Here is a 20,561-nt window from a genome sequence, read left to right as displayed (position 1 = left end):
TTTTTGGTAAAAAAAAGTTCTCACATGGCAGTAGATATCGATTCATCCCCGTGAGAAACAAATATGCTCGCAGCCGTTGAGCGCGGGCAAGCCTGCCGTCGACCATGACTCCGGCCTCTCTAGTGCTCCTCTGTGCTGCCTCCGCAGATGCCTTCTCCGAGCACGGCACCTAGCCAGGGGTGTTGCTGAGGCATCGCTCTTCCTCAACTCCGCGACCTCGCAGCCGTCGGTGGTATCTCGCGCGCCCTCCCCCTGCATCCAGGTCGCGCTCCCTCCCCTGCATCTCTAGGCTGCGGCGGCGTCAGGCTACTCCTAGTCGTGCCCCCTGCCCTGCGGCCGTGACAACGACGCATCTCCAGGCCGCCGTGGCGGGGCATCTCCTACCCCTCCCCTACGACGCAGGTCCTACATCGGCAAAATATCTTGGTGGCGAGAGGAGGAAGAAGATGTGTTGTCCATGATGTGTGGGGTTCGCTCGTAAGTGAGAGAAGCTTTTGCAAAAGTCACAGCTGGTCAACCAAACGGGCTTTCAACTATCTCATAGTAGTTTTTCCATAACATCTTTTGCAAAAGCTATAGCTCAACCAAACAATGCCTTAACTTGAGATCCCGACACAGGCACAGAGAGAAACAGTGACATTTGGATCTATTAGCACTGAGAATTAGTTGGTTAATAGCTAATAACCGCTAATTTTTAGCATGGGGCTGTTTGAATCCACCTGCTAATAGGTGATTGTATAGTGAATTGAAGGTGCATATGAAATTCTCAAGCTGGCTTCGACGTCTGGTTATCCAACAATCTCCTCCTTTTCGATTTTTTGTAACCAATGTTTCACTTGTTTAACCTGACCTCGAGGAATCACTTCGCTTAAATGAAAGGCAAACGAGCTTTTTGGAAGGGCTTGTCTTGTCCTCCCATTGGTTGCATTGCTCGTGCTCCATTTCGAGGGATCACTCGCTCTTCTCCCTTTGGTCGGTGCTCAAGGAAAAGCAAATTCTAAACGATCTAAATGATTTCTCTCTACGAAGTTTGATTTCACTTTGGACGTGGCAACCATGCTCACTCAAGTTTAGGTCTTGATTCAATGGTAACTCCAAATCTACTAATGGGACTAATGGTTAGCAAGCCTTCAACTAACAATTAGCAGGTCTGTTTAAATCCATTAGTACTAATTTTAGCTGCTAATTTTTAGTGCTAATAAATCCCAACAGGAACGAATGAGTGGGCTGACGCAGGGCTGTATGCAGCCCATACCATAGCAGTGGGCCTACCGTACTAGTCGCTAATTGGGCCGAGAAATAATAGAAAGGAATACAACTACTACCCGTGCAATGTGTCTGTGCTTCTGTCGGGTGGGCCAGGCCTCTTTCTCTGCTGGTTGCTGGTTGCTTGCTGTAATACGTGTACATATACTGTACATATGTTTCTAAAAAAAAGAATATGTACTGTACATATACAAAGACACTGAGTCACTGACACACGTATAAAACGGGGGAGGAGGAATTGATACCCTGCAAAAGGTACTGGAGATTGCAACTGAGGAAGGTGCTCTATCACCACTGCGAGGACGTCAAGCTAGGCTTAGACTGTCTCTGTATGCTGACGACGCCGTCATCTTCATAAACCCGGTGCGATCTGAGGTTAGAGCCCTATTCTCGATCCTGGATGACTTTGGACAGGCAACCGGGCTCAAACTCAATTTGGAGAAATGTATGGTCGCCCCAATAAGGTGCACAAACCTCGATCTGGACAGCATCCTGGACACTTTTATTGGGAGAAGGGCCAACTTCCCGATAACTTATCTGGGCTTGCCATTGACCCTGGGACGGTTAAAGATAACCCATGTGCAAGGAGTTTTGGACAAGAGTAGGTCGCGCTTGCAAGGATGGCAAGGCAGATTACTGAACCCAGCGGGTAGAAGGGAGCTTGTTGGATCAGTCTTGACCTCACTTCCAACATACATGATGACTGCACTCCAAGTGCCAAAGCAACTGTTTTGAGGACCTGGACAAAACAAGAAGGAGATTCCTGTGGGCGGGTGATGAGGAGCTGTCAGGGGGTAAATGCAAAGTGGCCTGGACAAAGGTGAGGTGGCAAGGCCGATTGAATTTGGGGGTCTCGGGATTGTGGACCTGGAGCGTTTCAGCCGAGCTTTGCGCTTAAGATGGCTATGGTTCGAATGGACAAGCTCTGATCGGCCTTGGCAAGGTATGGAGCTGCCGGTCGACCTGACAGACATCGCCCTTTTTAATGCGTCAACGAGAGTCACGGTTCATAATGGGAAGAAGGCGTCCTTCTGGCTCACCTGCTGGCTCAACGGGAAGTCCCCGGCACAGATAAGCCCTCGCCTCTTCAAGCACAGCAAGAGCAAAAAGAGATCGGTCAGAGATGCAGTCATCGGTGGCGCCTGGATTGGAGACATTGCCCATGACTTGACGATGGAGTTGCTGGACGACTTCTTCAAGCTTTGGCAAGCGATTGAGGATGCAGGTATTGATTTAAATGATCACAGGGAGGATAGCATTATTTGGACTTCGGAAAGTTCGGGCACATACACAGCAAGGTCTGCTTACAAAATACAATTTGGGGGGCTGTACCTCTCGAACTTTCCAAAGTTAATCTGGAAGGCATGGGCTCCTCCGAGATGCAAATTCTTCTTGTGGCTCCTCCTCTAGGACAGGCTTTGGACAGCAGCAAGACTGCAGTTGCGAGGTTGGGAAAATAACTACTTCTGTGCATTGTGTGAAAGAAGTTTAGAGACGGCCCAGCATCTCTTCCTTGAATGCCCCTATTCTCGACGAGTTTGGATACTAGTGTCTACATGGAGTGGCTGTCATACTTTAAACCCAACCCAGTGGACAGATTTAGGGGACATGGAGACTTGGCTACGCCAGCTGGTTAGGGATGGTAATAAAATTGGTCACAGCTTGACAGTCCTGACGCTGTGGTGCATATGGAAGCAGAGAAATGCGAGGATCTTTCAGGACAACGCCATCGCTGAACATGCCCTATTCATGGAGATCAGAGACACATGTCAGCTGTGGTCGCTCGCGGGGGGCGCCTTCTTGAAGCCGCTTTTTGTTGATCAAACAAATGTTTTGTAATAGGACCTAATTCCTGTATGTTTTTTCCTGCTCCCTGTAGCCTAGGCTACGGGGAGAGGCGCAGCTCGCGCTTGTTGTGACTGATGCTTCCTCTACTTATTTAATACAAAGCTGGGAAACCAGATCTTTCAAAAAAAAAAAAAAGAATCAGAGAAAACAAGTCTGAAAATATAATGTGCACCAAGTGAGAGTTTTCTTGAACTTCAGTGTACAAATAAGCTGAGTCAAATGATATGGTAATACCAAACTGTATTATCTGTATTTGCATTCCTGTCATTTGAGCTTTGCTTTCATGTTTAGAAAATAAGTACTTGTGATTCTGAAGAATGCTACCTTTTCTTGCCTCGTGCCTCAAACATGCAACTGGATATACATCAACTGGACAGTGGAGTATATTTATTCCTTTCCTTTGGTTTCTCATCTTGCTAGTATCAGTACAATGGTGACGAGCAAATCCTCGTGGAGCCAGGTTGTAAAAAATACCAGGCCGACAAACCTGTCCATTACCACAAGAAACCTCCAGCCAGAAGACCTTGGAGCTGTGATATTTGGTTGCACAAACAATAGCATTGAAGAGTGCCACTCACGGCAACTTTTTGGTATGCTCTTGATTCTCTTTATTACAACTCTTCTCTAAGCTTTGTATTTACAAAACTGGGCTACCCCTTTAATGCATTTGTTTTTTCATGTGAGGGGGGTATATCATTCCATGCCTCCCAAAGCATTTCAACTTGTTGAGTGATCCACTGACTTAGTTACCATTTGTGGCATGTTTCAGGCTTGCCAAGAGCACATTTTTTTTAGATAATGGATAAAACAATATCCGGCATCTACGTCCATAGATGTACACAGCCCATTATTACAAAGTTTTGGAGGAAAAAGAGAGAGCCAGTCTTATAGATCGACCCGGACGCTAATTCAAAAAGTATAAATGTTTCCATCCTTTATTGGATATCTCTAAAGCAATTATTTCTAATTTCTTGCTCATCGTAGAGAGCGCGTCCTTGGCTATCTCATCACGCTGCAGCTGGGCCCAAGAGCGTAACCAGTACGCTCCTCTGGAAATTACCTACATCATAGAGTTAGATCTCATTTGATTAAAAACAACATCATTACGGCATCTCCAAATAGCCCAAAACATGGCAGCCACCCCCACCCAAATCAAATTTCTAATCCTTTTATTTTGATTAGTTAGCCAATTACCAAACATGTGGCTGATTGATCTTGGTTGGGTCAGACTAGTAGCAAAAAAGATAATCCTCCATATCATTTTGGTAAGAGGACAGTCTAGGAACAAGTGTTGGATAGTTTTATTCCCATTACAGCAGATGCACTTCTGACTCCCCTTCCAATTTTTCCTAGCGAGGTTGTCTTTGGTTAAGACGACACCCCTTTGCAAGAACCAAAGAAAGATTTTAATTTTTAGAGGAATTTTTATCTTCCGGATCTTCCTATGACGAAAATGTGTTTGTGTATCTATAAGATAGAGATACATAGAGCGGACAGAGAATAACCCAGATTTGGTTAAACTCCATCTGAAGTAATCTGAACCTTCCACCAATTCGACATTTGAGATCCGTGCTACTAAACTAAGCCATTCTGCAAGTTTATTATCCACCAGAGCCCTTCTAAAAGAGATGTTTAGTGGGTTAGTAGTCATCACTTTTGAGACTGTTGCGTGAGGATCCCGCACTATATTATATAAGGATGGATATTTAAATTTCAGAGGCTTATCTCCTACCCATGTGTCGTCCCAAAACCTAGTGTTGGTTCCATCTTTAATATCGAATGAACCATTAGCCAGCACCTCATCTTTGATATGCATGAGTCCTCTCCAGAAATGAGAGTCATTGGGTTTGGCTGCCACCTGAGTTAGGCTCTTGGAGCTTAAGTATTTATTCCGTAAAAGAGATTGCCATATGCCTTCTGAGTTTAGCAGATTAACCAGCCATTTGGCTAGAAGACATTTATTTTGCAATTGTAAATTTAGGATACCTAATCCTCCTTGGTCCTTAGGACGGCAAAGGATGTCCCATCTGGCAAGACGATATCTATGTTTATCTGAGTAGCCTTGCCAAAAAAACCTTGATCTATAATGATCCAGGTTTTTAATGACCCCCTTAGGGATTTCAAAGAAGGACATCATAAACATAGGTAGGCTGCTTAAGACTGAATTAAGCAGAACTAGTCTACCCCCATATGACATGTATTTCGCTTTCCAACAAGAGAGTTTCTGTTCGAAACGATCTTCCACCTTTCTCCATTCAGAATTCAGGAGTTGTCTATGGTGCATTGGGATCCCTAGATATCTGAAGGGATATTCCCCTGCATTGCATCCAAAGAGACTAGTATAAAAGGATTCCATCTCTTTAGCTGCACCATAGCAGAAGACTTCGCTCTTGTGGAAGTTGATCTTCAGCCCAGATAGCTGTTCAAAAGCGCAAAGCAACAGTTTCAGATTCCGTGCTTGTTCTGGGTCATGATCAATAAAGATAATGGTGTCATCTGCATATTGTAATATGGACAGACCATCGTCTATAAGGTGGGGGACGACACCTCTTATCTGACCATCGGCTTTTGCTCTGTTAATAAGTAGAGCTAGCATATCTGCAACGATGTTGAATAAGATTGGTGACATTGGATCTCCCTATCTGAGTCCACGTTTGGTCTGGAAATAGGGTCCTACATCATCATTGACCTTGATTCCCACACTTCCTCTGGTGACCATAGTTTCAACCCATCGACACCATTTGGGGGAGAAACCTTTCATTTGTAGCGTTTGTTGTAGGAAAGGCCACTTCACTTTGTCGTATGCCTTTTCCAAGTCAATCTTGAAAATGACACCGTCTCTCTTTTTGGTGTGAAGTTCATGGATGGTTTCGTGTAAGATAACGACCCCTTCCATTATGTTCCTACCTGTCATAAAGGCAGTCTGCGTTGGTCTCACCACAGTTTTAGCTACCATATTAAGCCTATTTGTGCCCACTTTAGTGAATATTTTAAAACTCACGTTAAGAACACAAATTGGCCTGTATTGCTGAATTTTTATGGCATTATTCACTTTTGGGATTAAGGTAATAATACCAAAATTAAGACTGTAGAGATCAAGAGCCTCCCTATGCAGCTCAGCAAATAAGGGTAGAAGATCATCCTTGATCACTCCCCAAAACACCTGATAGAATTCCGCAGGAAAACCATCCGGCCCTGGAGCTTTATTACGCTCCATCTGGAAGACCGCCTCCCTCACTTCAGATTCAGTGAACGGGCTGATGAGGATGTCGTTTTCCTCCGGTGATACCTGTGGAATATCCAGGTTTTGGTCTTCCCTAAGGGAGATATCGAAATTCTCTGGCTGGCCAAAGAGTTCTTTATAATAAGTCGTAATATGACTTTTGAGATGATCATCACCGATCACAACACCTTGATCATTTTCAAGTTTATAGATATGTTGCTTGCGATGTTTCCTGTTGGCAACTAGATGAAAGAACCGAGTGTTAGCATCCCCTTCCAAGAGGGTTTTAACTTTGGCTCTCTCATACCATTTTAGTTCCTCCTCTCTCAGAAGGTTAACTAAACGTTCTTTTAGATAATGCTTCAGATTAATCTCTTGATCAGATAAGGGAGAGATCTCAGCTTTCTTATCAAGATTCTCTAAAAGAGCTAGCAGAGTCTTTTTTTCTTTTCGATATGACCCTGCAGTGTGTTTTGCCCAGCCCCTTAGATATTGTTGGAGTCTGTGGATCGACTGCCAACGTTCAAGGGGGGTTGACCCAGAGCATGGAGATTGCCAGATATTTGCAACCATATCATAAAATCCATCTCGTATCAACCATCCCCTCTCAAATTTGAAAGGACGATTGTGGGTCTGGTGGGTTGAAGCACCTGTGTTAAGAAATAGGGGAGTATGGTCAGAGATATTCCTATCCCTAGGTTCTACTGTTGTCAATGGGAACATGATTTCCCATTCCGTGCTAATGAGAACTCTATCTAACTTCTCAAAGGTTGGATTATCCCCTGGCCCCGCCCATGTGTATTGACGGCCTACCATTGTAATCTCCTTAAGATCTAGAGATTCAATAATAGCATTAAAAAGATTTGGCCATTTAGGGTCAAAGTCCCCAGAACTTTTATCTTCTGGGCCTCTCATTATGTTGAAATCTCCTCCTAACATATATGGAAGGGTTTCTTTGGAGCACGTGTTGGCGAGTTCTACTAAGAAAGCACTCTTATTCTGTAGTTGTGCTGGTCCATATACCGTATATAGCACAAATTTGAAGTCATTTGATTTGACTCTTAGGGTGAATTTTACATAAAAATCTCCCTCAGCAATGGCTCTAATGTCAAAACATTCAAGTCCACACCTAGAAGGATGCCCCCAGACCTACCGTGGGGTGCCATGGTGTGCCAAAGAAAATCATGTCCCCCACAAAGATTTTTGAGAACATGATCTGGGAACGAGTCCCGTCCTGTTTCGGATAGAGCAATAAAATTAATTTGCTCTTCCTTCACTAATTCAGCCAAAAACCTGTGCTTAGCCAAGTCTCCAAGACCTCTGCTATTCCAGAAAACACCCTTCATTTTATAATAATTTTTGAGGGGGTCTTTGGCTTTTTGGGAAGTTTGCCATTAACTGTATTCTTGGCATTATTATATTTTTTCTTCCGTCGGAGTGGAGAGAGATCTATGATTTGATCATTCTCCTCCTCCAGCAAATTCTCATTTAGATTTCCACAGGCGTGGCTGAGAATTGCATCAATTTGGTCATCCCGCTCATCATCACTCTCAAGATTGGAGAGTTTAGATTTAGCAGAACCTTTCTTTGTATTAGCACATAAAACTAACCTGTCTACCTCTAAGTTTTTTATTGTAACTACATCTGAGGTACCTAGGTTGATGCCTACCCTACCTAGGTTTGAAAGGACTTTGGAATCTGGAAAGCTAGTGAAAGAGTTACCTGGGAATTCAAGGTTCTTCTTAGTTGCCAGCCGTTCAGCCTTGTGTAGTGTATGGACGTCCGTCGTTGCCGCATTCCTGGAGCTTCGACGCGGCGCTTTGATGGGCGCTGCCGTAACTGCAGGTGCCATCTCTCCCACTGCCAGGGTAGTAGTGTCCATGGATATGGTCACCTCCTCTGTATAGGTCGCAGTCGGCGTCACAAGTGGTGCGGCTTGCTCTTCAGTTGATGACGAGATGAGGTTGCCAACCGCATGCATCTCCACTGCCCCGACCAAGGGCGTCAGTGAGGCCGGTGCGGCCTGTGGTAGGGATCCAGCGTCCTCAGATCCCGCTGGGAGGAGATCTATGCCAGCTTGGGGGGGTAGGTGCCGGTGATGGACCCCCCGAGCCAGGAAGTGCCACTGCGTCAACCTCAAGGTCTCCCACTGTAGACAAGGGAGACACGTGCGGGCTGCCTGGGCGGCACAGGGCCTCGCCACCCATGATGTCGTCGTGGTCCTCAGCAATGGCCGGCACGGGGGAGTGGCTGAGGGTGGCATCACTGCCCTCACCATCACCCTGCGCGGCCACTGGCAGCTCCGAAGGTGGTGAGGTAGTGTAGGGGAGGAGGCATATGGGTTCGGTTGATGAAGCACACCCCACTCCCACCCCCCCAACAGCCTCGTCCATCGTGGTGGTAGAGAGCTCCGTGGCCAGTGGATCCACCGTCGGGCTAGGATAGCCCGGTAGTGAGGTACCCAAGGTCGGTGCGGCCACGCCGCACTCCAGCGCGAGAAGGGGGGCAGTAGGCGATGTAGAGCCCCCCAACTCAGCATGATCAGTCGACGTCGTCGGCGATGACAAAAAAACAGAAGAAGGGTTGATTTTGTTAGGTGAATCAACAAGCTTATTATAATCAGTCAATTCTTCAGCTGTCAGAGGAGAATAAGTCTTCCTCATATCACTGTCTTCTGACTCTAGCATGACTCTGATACTGATCTCATTAATGAGCTACGTGCATGTTAGATCCAGGGCCTCTTCTACCAAAGCAGCTTGCTTCTGAGGGGGCAAATTCTGTGGAGGTGCTGAAGATTTGTCAGAAGCTTTTGTATTATTCTGGGGGTGTTGGGGATTATGAGCTTCCGCATCTTCCATCTCACGGTCGCTCCCTTCCGGCTCCTTATCACTATCTCCCAACAGATCATCATCCGTCGGATCAACTGGATCAATCTGTACAGCTTCATCGGCCTTAAAATACAGGCGGTAAATGCCAGTGCCAGCACACACATCAGCAAACTTTGGGATCTTTTTAACATCATAAACAGCCACTCGGATACGAACCTGACCAGTCGCCCGAAGGTGTATCATATCCACCTTTTGTGTAGCCCCAATAATGGTCCCTACTGCCCACAGTGGAAGAAAAGAAAGAAGTACCCTGGGCACCTTAGTGACTGTCACCCATACTTGGTCCAGTATTTTAATGGGTTGGACATCATCCACATACTCAGCAAATGCGATAGTGCCTTCCTTGTTCTTTATGGTGAAGGTACCAATTGCTATCATGCGATCAAGTTCTTCCTTGCTTGGAAATGGGACAACAAAAGATTTTGCCTCTAGCTGCTGCACCTCCCATACCCAACGAACTGGGATAATCCTCACCAGTTCAGCCTGAAGTAGCTGAGCAGAAACTTCTCCCGCTTCAACAGTGATGAAGGCTGCAGCTGACGACTGAATAGTGTCCACAATGTGATTGTTCCTTGCAGCCTGAATTTGGAAGAAACCCATCCCATCCTCAGCGGCGCCACAGAAAGCGACCGATAGTTTGGGGCCTCACAGCATTGGACATTTGTTGGTGTAGTGCTCCTCTGTGCATATAGAACACTCCAACTTCACTGATGGATCCTTCCTCTTCCTCTTCTTGCCCTGTTACTTCATATGTACGAAACAGTAAGGAAGGACTACCTTTCTTCCTCTTCAATTATGATGATCGCGGATTGTATGGTATTTACGAAGCTGCAGGGAATGGCAGGTTCTGTCCTGAATCAAATGCATGGTCACATGATAGCAAGGGCAAAACAAGCTATCCTGCCCAGGTACAATCCCTGGTGTCTGTGCTTTGAATGTCATCTTCTTTTTCACTCTCAGTAAAATGCCTTCTATATTCATGCCCTTTTATTTGTTTAGGGTTGCAATGTGGATAAGGGGGTGGTGTTTTCTGTTAGCAGATAATCAGTTCAGGAATGCTATTGTAGCCAATTACTACCAGAACATACCCGGTGTCCCTGGCCCGAAGCCTCATTTTTTCAAGTTTGAATTGGATCATGCTCAAACACGTGTTTGATGGATATGTTTACTCCTCCCCCTTCTCTTCCCAACAATTTTTGGATGCCCCCTGCCGCAGCACCAGCTGACAAGCATGGGAAAGAGTTAGTGCTGTCACCTGGATGGGCACCAGAGTGTGAAGGGAACGATAACCTCAAATCAGAAAAGGTTGTGAAGTCATATGCGGACATAGTGAAGAAGAACAAATTTGAGGAAGTTGGGACAAGAAATGTGGATGCGGAACATGTAAGATCACGTAATGAATCTTTAGGTGGTTTCTATGAACTGGATTGTCAATACACATCACCAGAGAGGGAGTACTATGCACTATCAGATAGGGTGGTTCTAGTGCAACAACAACAGTACCTCGATAAGCAGGGAAAAATGTTGAGCTTTGATCAGGTGTTACAAGGGCGCATGACTTTTTCCTGGTCAGCAGTGGCATTCTGATTTTTATGCCAATGCGAAACTGAAGCCCGGCACGGCCTTCCCCATCCAAGCAAATGCCCATTGTGTGACCAAGAAGATGAGGACATTCAGCACCTTCTCATTGGCCGTGTGTTTGCAAGACAATTTGGTATTCTCTTTTGCATCGTGTTGGACTCTCTATGCTCACCCCACAAGCAACAGAACTCTCTTGGGAGGACTGGTGGATGAAAGCAGAAGCTGCTGTAGACGGTGACAGAAGGAAAGGGTTGAACACCCTCATCACGCTTGGTGCATGGACCATTTGGAGGCATAGAAATGATTGTGTTTTCAATGGAGCCACCCCTAGACTGGACACGGCGCTGCTCCTTGCAAAGGAAGAAGCCGAGTCATGGTGTTTGGCAGGAGCGAAGGGCCTCTCCCTCCTCACTGCCAGGGGGGTCTCTTAGGGCTGTTTGTTTTGGTTCGGTCATTTCTTTTAAAAATTTTCAGGTGATCAGTTTATCAAGTTTTTAGGAGGTGCGTGTGTGTGTGTGTGTTCGGGTCTTTGTATGACTCTTTCTTCTCTTTTTAATGAAATGATATGCAGCTCTCCTGCGTGTTCGAGAAAAAAAAACTGAAACTGAAGATTATGATGCATATAGCTGCAAGTATGCCCAAGAGGTCAAATGTACAATTCTGGATGGGAACTCTAATTTGCCAGAAACCTTCGATTCTGAAGTTTATAAGCTGTCCTTGGGGCATTGTTTGCTGGTGCAGTTATTGGACTCCGAATCATGCACAGAAGCTGAGGTTATAACTTTGAACTCAGCTGATATCTGCATCCCATCTTATCATCCTTGGTTTGTGCTTCAGTTCATTCAGTCTAGCTAACATGCTTAGTTGTTGTCTATCTATTGCAAAATTTCTCACAAAGTTTTGTTTGTGCAGCTGATTGATGTAGCTAAAGAGTTATCTGGACGAACAGAGGTGATGGAGAAGAAGCAGGTCTCTTCTTTATGCTATAACCTCATGAAAAGCCTTGCATCTGTTATACAGAGGTGATGGAGAAGAAGCAGGTCTCTTCTTAAATTTATGGAAATGTTATATGCAAAAAAAAAATGTACTATGAATAGATGTGTTGATAACTTAGCATGACAATTTAGGAACCAAGAGAATAAAGCAAGCGACATTATACTGAGTAAATCTTTGTATATTATTATACTGATACTAGACTGCATGTGTGTATGATTGGAATAGCTAAATTTTGCACTCTAGAATGGCTAAATTCGTTATGTGGCACTAACAGGGAGAATCCATAAGATGCTTGCAGTGTTTTTGGTTCACGGCTACCTAAAGAAATGGAAGAAGTAAGGCAGGATGAAATCAAAAGATTTTTCCATTATGCATCTAAATCAGTCTCGCACCTGCTTAGTTTCTAATCAATCTTTCAGCTAGGATCCTCTATGATTGATTGTTCAACCTCTGTAGTCCACTCTTTCAATATGGAAGTAGAGAAAAGGAAAGTCTAGGAAAAACATCTCATTTCCTGGCAAAAAAGTTTTGGTGGTTAAATATAATTTATGTTCAAAATGCAGGCTTGGTCCAACAAAGAAGTCAAACATTTACAAGGGGTGAAGGAGAGGTTACTGAAAAGAATTGTTGAACTAAAGGGAACAGTTAAGACATTGAATTCTATAATAGATCCTTTGACCCTAGATGATTCACTTAACCAATTTGTAGAACAATGTTTGGGTTCAGAAGATGTCATTTATCTAGTTGGTGGTTTTGATGGCTTCTCATTTTTGCCATCACTGGACTCTTTTCCCCCTTCGTTGGACGTACTAACACCCCTCAAACCAATGTCTGTTGGGGAGTCATACGAGTCAATTGTTGCACTAGAGGGCAAGATAATTGTTGCACTACTTGGCTTCTAAGTTTAGTTCCCTCTTGAGCTCTCATATTGCAATTGCTATCCTAAACTCCTGATTCTGCATTTATCTTTTGGATGAAGTTGACTGTTATAATCGAAGCCATGATGATTGGTCCGCATGCCCATTGTTGACTCGTGACAAGGGGAGCCTTGCTGGGGTTAGTGTCAATGGGAGAATCTATGCATTTGGTGGTGGAGATGGAACCGTGTGTTTCTCTAATGTTGAGATGTTTGATCCTGCGCATGGAAAGTGGATAAAGAATCAGCCCATGCTGAAAAAGGTATCAATTTCTACCATTCATCTGTTCTAGAATCTGGAAGCTTTTCTTCTCATACATTACTGAAGCACTTAGTAGAACGTGCATGAATTTGCCCAAGACACAAACAACTGGGAAAATAATAACCATTTATTCATGGAAAACTGTGTAATTGTGCAGTGAAGCAAAACAGATCCTGGTTCCATTTCAATTTCATGTACTGTCCTTTTTTGGGGGAAATATTTGCTTCTAACACAAATCTCCACATAATATGATAAACTCTTTAGCTTGTCACACTGTTTTTCAGCGCTTTGCTCTAGCTGGTGTAGCACTAAATGGTGTGATTAATGCTGTTGGTGCCTTCAATGGTCCTGTTCGTTTGGGCTGGTTTGGCTTATAAGCCATGGCTGAAAGTACTGTTGGCTGGTTTGGTGTGAGAGAAAAATACTGTTCGTTAGCTGATAAACCATGACTTATAAGCCAGATACGAGCAAGCGAACAGGCTAAAACTGAATTATTTCATAAATGTTCATTAGCCTATTATCTATTGCTATAATGGCAGTGATATTTGAAGTAAGAGGAACACAAGAAAACTCTTGTGCTAACTTTGTGATATGTATTGTCAGCTGTGCTGAAAGACTTGATCCTCGGGAGCCTAACTGGAAAATGCTGCCAAAGATGAGTGCAGGAAAGGGGCTGTCATACACTTACAGTGCTTAATGAGAAGATGTAAGTCACATAACTCTTTCTTTTTATGTTGAAAAGCTATGTATATCTAAATGTATAGCAAGAGCTATGTATCTAGAAAAGCCAAAACGTCTTATAATCTGGATGCTATGTATCTAGAAAAGCCAATCATCACAATGAATGATGTAAGTCCTTACAGTACACATAAGAATGCATGATACTGGGGTGCTAAAATTCCATCTGGTGACATTTGTCAAATCAACACAGCTATAGGTTCCTATTGACAACATCATATGGAACCTGAACGAACTGAATAACATTACGAATAAAGCTAGAGTATGCACAATGAAAAAGATTGTCACAAACGGATCAACAACAGCAATAGGCCACAAAGATTTACCATTAATGTATTCTGCACATATGAGAATGAATCTTCATTTCAAATTGCATTCACAACTATCCGTGCATGATAGCATATTCACAATTTCACGGTACACGTCATGTATAAACTGACAAAATGTGGAATGGCACACTCCTAAGAAAAGCATATTATCACAGGAAATAAATAACTGCAGTTAGCTTAGTACTTAAACAAAGAGCACCTCTATATATTGTACTAACCACCACACGGCTTGCTTAGTAGCAAGTAAAATTGAGCCACGATTCATCCTACAAGTTTGTCAACATATCCTGCATTTTGCATAAACACGTCATGTCTTTGGCAGTGCAATGCAGAAAACTCCATGACTGGAGCCAGCAAACAGACCTTCTAATTAGTGTGTTCAGCTAGTCCACTAATCAAAATTAATCGAAGTACATGTTATCCATTTTGAATACAGCATTTCTTTTTGCAATACAGAAAACTCTCCATAATTGGATTCAGCAAATAGACTTTCTATTTATTAGTCTGTTCAGCCAAGTCCATTCATTAGAATCATAGCACATTTTATCCTTTTTATCTGTTCCTTTTGCACAGATCAATACTGATATCCAAAACAAACACTTTCAGCATGTATAGAAAAAGAATAGGCTCTGGGCGCGTCCGAGCCGGTCGACGTCGCGGCCGCGGCGCGGGCGCAGGTCGACGCCGCGCTGGAGCACGCCAGGGAGCAGGACGCCCGGCTGCTGGGCGTTCGGAAGGCCAACGAGGTCAGGTGGAGGGAGCTGCACCAGCCACCGCGAGCCCACCTTGAGCGAGCAGACAATGCTGATGCCGCGGGCCGCAAAGCGGCGCAGCTCCAGGCCGCCGGGCTTCCCGGAGGTGTGCGGGCACGGGCAGCTGCACCAGCAGATGTCGGAGGCATCGCGGGAGGAGGCGATGAGGTCGGTGCAGGCCCCGGCAGCCGCGCCGCAGCACCTCGATTCTGCGGGACAGCACGCTGGGACAGGGCAACGGCGCCATGCAGGAGATGATGCTGCGGGCAGAACGCCGGGGCAGGGCAGCACCTCCGTTCTGCTGGAAGCGATGATGCAGCTCGCCGGCGCCACGGGCGAGCAGCAGCACCACCACCACCTTGTGGCGCAACAGCAGGTGGTAGCCGCGGGGCAGGTTGCCAGAGTGCAGGACATGAACTCGCGGCACGCTGCCGCGGCGGTGCTCGCGGAGCAGGAGATGATGCAGCTGGCCGCGGGCGCGCAGCAGCAGCAGCACGCTCAGAATGGGCTCTATATGGCCCTTGGAAACGGCCACCCAGACGGCGAAACCCAGGCGATGCTGCAGGAGTTGGCCGCCATGGTAGAGCTCGCGGACGAGCGGGAAATGATCAGGAAGCAGTGGGAGCAGGACGTGATGACGATGACGCATCAGAGCCCGGACGCTGCGTGGCTCCAGGAGATGCTGGATCCAGCAGATTGAGAAAGAGTCTATGCCAGACCTTGCTAAGAGGCTGGAGATCATATCGCGGCAAGCCGAGGCTCGGCACGCCCAGAAAGAGCTCGGCATCACCCCTGGGAACGGCCACCCGGACGGTTCAACACAAGGGATCCTGCAGGCGCAGGAGTTGTCCGCCCCGCCATGGCAGACATGGAAAGAAAGCAGGAAATGCTCATGAGGCAGGTCGCCGCGGCGGGTCTCGGCAGAGAGCAGGAAATGATCACGCAGCAGCAGCAGCCCGTGGCGCAGTACTCCGGGACAGAGCTCGACATCTTGCTGGGGCAAGACCACCCGTACTGGCACCAGCCGACGGTGCAACAGATGCTGCAGGAGAAGCAGCTGCCGACGGTGCAACAGATGTTGCAGGAGCAGCAGCTGGCCGACGCGGTTGGATTCGCCATGCACCAGCCCAACACGACTTTGGCGCAGCAGGACGCGAACGGTGAGCACGGGGGCGGCGCCGGCGCCACAATGGCGTTCCTGTCGCCGGGGTCTGCCAAGGACGCGCCATTCCTCGCCGACCAGCAACCACAGCCAAATGGGCACCAAATGGGTTCATTTCTGCCGCCGCTGCCACCGTCGTTGAGCCAGCTGCATGTCCAAGTGTTGCACCAGCAAAGAACAGATGGCGGTGGCCAGGGCCTGAACTCAGATTTGGCGGCATACTTGCACTATTAATCCTTGCCCAGGTATTCTAGTTTCTTCTATCTTACCCACATTTTACAATTCATGATTTGGCTCTGTGGTGATTGTCTTGCTGTCTTGCAACATTCTTGTTCTCTGTACTCGAAACGATGCTTACTGGTTACTGCCAATCCGGTTCTTAAAAAAAAGTAAAATAAATGTTTCACTGTTTTTTTTATGTTAACTCTTTAGCTATATCACTAATGTTTTCTTTGACTTGATGAAATTTTGTGAGTGGAAGTGCAACTTGTTTGGAAGTGCATACTCTAGATCATATAGTATTGACTTTGTTCATTCACGCGGTGTGTTCACTGATCTCACAAGTTGAATGAAAATGAGAGAATTTAACCTTGCTGGAAGTGTTTGGTTGTTTCATATTATTATTTACACGAGATCTCCTTCTTGGGCATCAAACCCCAAGAAACACAGCAGACTAAAAAACATCAAGTGTACATGCACAAAGATCAGAGATTCAGTGCGATTTTATCATCAGAGTGACCTTTGAGTTACAGTACGTGTGAATTTCTCACTTATGTTAGTATCATATGGTGGCTTCATGAAACGGCTATCCTGATGATGATAGGAGCGGTAAAAGCATAATTGGCATCCCAGTTCTACTGCATTTGCATTGGAATCAACCTGACCTCCTGGATTAGTATAAATTCTGGAGTGACAAGCTAGCGGAACATGTACCTATCAGATGATGAAAGTTTTTTAGAATAAGTTCTTGCGATTAATTTGTCGCCCCGAATCGTAGCGTTGTTAACTACTGCTTATATTTGATCACGGCCTTCTGTATTTCCTGCAGGCATTGACTGGCTGGCAACGGCCGGCTTCAGCAGGGGTAGCGTAGGGTCCGGAGAGGAGATGAGGCAGTTGTCAGAACCAGATGCAGGATTTGCATCTGAAAGCAGAGTTCCTATTTTGAGGATATGCTGATGCCATACTCATGTATGCTGCCTGAATTTTGAGGATGGTTGCTTGGATGCATACTGGTGTTCAGTTCGTTTTGATGCTCGCGAAACGATGTTTTGTGGATGAAATCGAGATGGTTATATTGGATTGGATAATTTGGATCCTACAGTTCGCTTTTGCAGCTTGTGTGTTTTTCAGTTTCAGTGATTGGTTTTTCGATGAGGAATATGCTGTGGATTAACTTGGTATGGGGTGTTGGTGATTTCTCAGGCAGTGTAAATTGTATATGGTTTGCTGCCTAGAAAAAAAGGGAAATGAAGCAGTGATTTGCTGCCTAGTAAAAAATGGAAATGAAGCAGTGATCATTTGGTGTTGGTGGAATGTATGTGTACAGATATAAAAATGGGGCTGGAAGAGCTGCATTCGTCTCTCTCAGAATGATACTTTCAGCTCAGTCTTTTAGCAGAGGTCTTTTCATTACATGCTGTGGCGTTTCAACCTGGGCTCGGCATGATTACAATTTTTTTCATTTTTCAGATCAAATAATACTTTTAACAAAGATCTGGCAAGGTAACATAATTCAGCATTATCTGCTTAGGTAGCCTCATGTTTTATGGGTCTGCTTTAAGTTGTTTTCTTCAGTTGTACTACTTAAAATAGTGTCATATTCTTTTTTACTGGAACCTCAAACTATTTTTAAATCACCTCACCTCTTCCAAAAATTTTCTCTCTCGTGCACTTTCTCACCGAGAATCATGTCTTGTTTCTATTTCTTTTTCCCCGCATCCTCTTTCACGTAGGCACAACACCGGTACGAAGAGGGGAACAGCTGATTCGGCCGGTGTCGACCATGATAGTGGCAAAGGGCAAGCCGATGAGTTGCTCTAGACCCATGGTCCTCCTAGGGCTGGCCACGGCTCGGCCAGAGGGAGCACGGACCTGGCAAGCTACTGGCCAGAGGAACCAAGTGTATTTGAATTGGGAAGGCGGCATCAGCGACATCGCCCTAGGAGGAATCGAGCGCGGAAGAGGGGTCAGGCGGGGAGGAGGCACTGGACGCGAAGAAGATGATGGGTGGGCGGTGAGGCGGTAGGCGGGGAGGAGGCGGCGCCAGGTGAGGAAGCAGCGCTGGATTGGTAGTAACCGAGGCATAGCGAGTGAAAAAACGGTGTAACGGAAAATTATAGAGCCCCTACTTGACTTGTGAGAATGGGTAAAGAGACCCCTTACTTGACCCGTGATAATGGGTAAGGTTGGTGGAAAGGAAAGGGAAAGGATCGAAGTAGCTAACAAATTTGTGGGGAAGTAAGTAACTCGCTGAAGATTGATATTTTGTTCCACTTTCCGGATATAGATCAGAGCTCTATTTAGGGGGTGTTTGGATCCAGCGACTATAGTTTAGGAGGTGTCATATGGGGGTGTCGCATTGGGGGTGTTCGGATACTAATAAAAAAAACTTACAGAATCCGTCAGTAATCCGCGAGACGAATTTATTAAGCCTAATTAACCTGTCATTAGCACATGTTTACTGCAGCACCATATAGTCAAATCATGAACTAATTATGCTTAAAAATCGTCTCGCAAAACAGTCTCAATCTATGCATTTAGTTTCATAATTAGTCTATATTTAATACTTCATGTACGTGTCCAAATATGCAATGAAACATCGACTAAAGTTTAGGAGGACAAACACCCCCTTAAGTAGTCTGCCAAGTTAAATAGCCTGGCCACGCTAAATGAACTCTCAAGTTGCAACGGCTCGTGTGCTCCCCTCTCCACCTATGGATGGATATTGCCATATTTGGCATGTTCGCTGGTTGGTTTCTGGGCTGGTTTGGGCTGGCTGGTGTTTATTTATTATGAGAGGAAAACATTGTTGGTTAACTGATTTGGACTGACCAAAACTAACAAGCGAACAGGCTGATCGAGTCCATTTCATTTAATCTTTAGTTGGTTCAGAGTCAAGAAATCAACAAGAAGTCAACTAGCCTCTCTTTTTTTTATATATACAATAATCAACATATACTAGTGCGCAAATGCCAGGAGAGAATTCCAAAAAAATACTCAAACTTTCATGACTGGCAGGAGGGCCACCAAGCAGAAGGACCTTATCGCGGACGTAGCCGAGGTAGAGCAAACCAGACCGGCCGGATCCCCGATACACAGGCGAGGCGATCAGGAAAGCCTTTTTCGAATGGGCCTAAAAAACGTACATTATACCTGCAACCACCGGTTCCTCTCCAACTCACTTAACTGAATCCTAGTTCTCCAAAAAAAAAAAAAAAACACACACACACACACATAACTGAATCCTAATTGATGACTATTATCAACGACGACCTTGTAAAACTACAAAGGTGCTGGATTAGGCATGAGGTGCCAAAGTTAATCTTGTCAGTCAGAGCCTTGCAGCGCATAATATATATATATATATATATATATATATATATATATATATATATATATATATATATATATATATATATGTGTGTGTGTGTGGAGAGTATATTCAGTAGCCAGCTACAGAATAAGTTATTATATAGCCACCTCCATTTACGATAATTTTATATACTAATTTACAATAATATCAATACATATTTACGATAGTTGGGTTACTATAACACATGGAGATATTTACCATAACGTTACAGTAAACCACTTAGTATGGAGTTATTATAATCTCGTAAATTAACATAGTAATTATCGTAACTCAAAGTGGCTACAGAATAAGTTATTTTATAACCAGCTACAGGGTAGTAGTTCTCTCTCTCTCTATATATATATGCAACAATGCTAATGTACTATGTAGGCACTTCTAGCTAGACTCGACCTTCGTGGTAAGCACGACACGACTGTTGGGGGTGAAGCCATGGGCCTAGGAATCTGTCCACCCACACAGGTTGAGAACATGTGACTGCTGAAACAGTTGGGTCAGATTGACATCTAGACAAGGCATCGGCAGTTTGATTGGCAGTTCCTTGTCTATACACAATCTTGAATTGGAGATCCATCAATTTGAGTAAAGCTTTCTGCTGTAATTTAGTAGTAATCCTCTGATCAGTAAGATGGAGAATCCTTCTATGGTCAATTCTAATCAGGAACTCTTGCTGCTACAGGTAAGGTCTCCATTTCTCAACTGCTAAGATAATGGCCATGCACTCTTCCTCATAGGTGGAAAAGCTTTGATTCTTAGCACTGACAGGTTTGCTAAGGTAAGCCACAGGATGGCTACCCTGCATCAACACAATATCGAAACCTGTATCACTAGCATCAGTCTCCACAATTAAAGGTTATAATACCATACCATAGTACGTGCTTGATGAACTTTCTATAGTACCCAGTTAACCGAAGAAAACCTCTTAAATTAGCTCCTTCAAATTACTGCGTATAGGCCACTATTGCACAACAGCAACCTTAGTGGGCTCAGTAGCTACACCCTTCCTAG

At 45.0% G+C, this 20,561-nt stretch overlaps 2 pseudogenes; one reads left to right on the top strand and one right to left on the bottom strand.

Moving 5' to 3' along the window:
* The first annotated feature begins 3,544 nt into the window (after nucleotides 1-3,544).
* Nucleotides 3,545-14,534, top strand: LOC136507164 (uncharacterized; annotated as a pseudogene).
* On the bottom strand, nucleotides 4,019-9,825 carry LOC136509374 (uncharacterized; annotated as a pseudogene).
* Nucleotides 14,535-20,561: the final 6,027 nt, after the last annotated feature.

Source organism: Miscanthus floridulus, chromosome 15 (genome assembly GCF_019320115.1).
Source record: "Miscanthus floridulus cultivar M001 chromosome 15, ASM1932011v1, whole genome shotgun sequence".
Lineage (NCBI taxonomy): Eukaryota > Viridiplantae > Streptophyta > Magnoliopsida > Poales > Poaceae > Miscanthus > Miscanthus floridulus.
The sequence above is the reverse complement of the archived record's forward strand: the minus strand, read 5'-3'. Positions and strand labels throughout refer to the sequence as shown.